Source organism: Pteropus alecto, unplaced genomic scaffold (assembly GCF_000325575.1).
Source record: "Pteropus alecto unplaced genomic scaffold, ASM32557v1 scaffold107, whole genome shotgun sequence".
Lineage (NCBI taxonomy): Eukaryota > Metazoa > Chordata > Mammalia > Chiroptera > Pteropodidae > Pteropus > Pteropus alecto.
In genome coordinates, this window is record NW_006440619.1 from 1,829,515 (window position 1) to 1,831,579 (window position 2,065).

Below are 2,065 nucleotides of genomic sequence, written 5' to 3' on the forward strand. Positions count from 1 at the left end.
ATAGCTCTGCATTGCATTTATTTTTTATGAAGTTTGTTTGTTTTCAATTTCATTTTTTCTGCTCTAGTTTTGATGATTTCTTTCCTTCTGCTGACTTTAGGCATCATTTGTTCTTCCTTTTTCAGTTTTTTAAGGTGAAACGTTAGGCTGTTTTTTTGGGCTCATTCTTGTTTTTGGAGATAGGCCTGTAATGATATGAACTTTCCTCTTATGACCGCTTTTACCGTGTCTCAAAAGTTTTGATAATGTTGTACTATCATTATCATTCGTTTCTATGTATCTCTTGATCTCTCTTTTTATTTCTTCTCTGACCCAGTTATTTTTCAGTAGCATGTTGTTTAATCTCCATGTATTTGTGGATCTTTTCGCTTTCTTTGTACAATTGATCTCTAATTTCAAAGAATTATGATTAGAGAATATGGTTGGTATGATTTCCATCCTTTTATGTTTGTTGAGGGTATCTCTGTGTCCCAGTATGTGGTCAATCCTTGAGAATGTTCTATGTGTAGTAGAGAAGAATGTATAAGCAGCTGTTTTGGGATGGAAGGTTCGGTAAATGTCAATTATGTCCAGTTGATCAAATGTGTCATTTAAGGATGTTATTTCCTTAGTGATTTTTCTGTTTGGACAATCTGTCCATACCCGACAGTGTGGTGTTTAGGTCCGCTACTATAATACTGTTTTAGTCTGTTATTCCCTTTCTTCTATTAGTAATTACTTTACATATCTCTGGGCTCCCTGATTGAGAGCATAGATATTAATAAGTGTTATGTCTTCTTGGTGCATGATTCCCTTTATCATTATGAAGTGTCTCTCAGTATCTTTCTTTACCTTTTATTTTGAAGTCTATTTCATCCCACATTAGTACCACTACCGCTTTTCTCGGAATGTCATTTGCTTGAAATATCATTTTCTACCCTTTCACTTTGAGTCTGTCTTTGACTTTGGAGCTGAGATGTGTCTCCTGAAGGCAGCGTATGGTTGTGGTTGTTTTTGTTTGTTTGTTCGTTTGTTTTTGATCCATTCTGCACCTCTGTGCCTTTTTATTGGTGAGTTCAGTCCATTTAGGATGATTATTGAAATATGAGGTTTTTTTAATCTTTTGCTTTCTGTTAGCTTGGTGTTTCCATTGCTTCTCTGTCCTTGAGTTTGTTTTCTTTATTTTGGTTGGCTTTTGTGGGTTTTGCCTCTGGTTCTTCACATACCTCAGTTCTGAATCTTTGGTGTGTGGTTACATTATGAATATGTAGACGATAGTTATATATATAGTCGTCCATTTTGTTCTGTGTGTGGATTTGGATCTTTGAATCCTCCCCTCTTTAGTAATTGTTATCTCAGTTTATCCCTATGTGTGCTGAATGTTCTTTACTATCTTGCTATAGCAATTCCCTTGTTAATATTTAAGCTTATACTGCCCTGTTCTTAGTAAGGGTTACATTCTTGTGCTTCTATTTGCCTGATAGTCTCTTTACTCGTAATTATGTTTTTTTGTCACTTTTTTTAAGTGAGCAGACCCCTTTCAGAATTTCCTGTAGTGCAAGCCTCTAAGTGGAGAATTTCCTCAATTTTTGTGTATCTGGAAAGGTCTTTATTTCTCTTTCATATCTAAAGGAGAGCCTAGCTGGATACATTATTCTAAGCTGGTAGTTCCTGTCACTTAATAGTTAAGATATTTGATTCTGTTCCTTTATGGCTTGTAAGTTTAGAGCTGAGAAGTCCGAAGATAATCTAATGGGTTTTCTTTTATAAGTTACTGTTTTCTTCTCCCTGGCTGCCCTGAGAATTCTCTTTGTTGTGGATTTTGATAATTTTAATACAATGTGACTTGGTGAAGGCCTTTTTGGGTTGAGATAATTGGGTGTTCTGTTGACTTCTTGAATTCCAAGTTCCAGCTCATTCCATAGATTTTGGAAATTCTTGTCCACTATTTGTCTGAAAATACTTTCTAGTCCCCACTCCTTTTCTTTGCCTTAATTCCCATTATTCTTATTTCCTCTCCTGATGGTATCAGCTAGTTCTTGTATTTCTCTTTCATACTTCATTCTTTAGTTTCTCTATTCTTCCT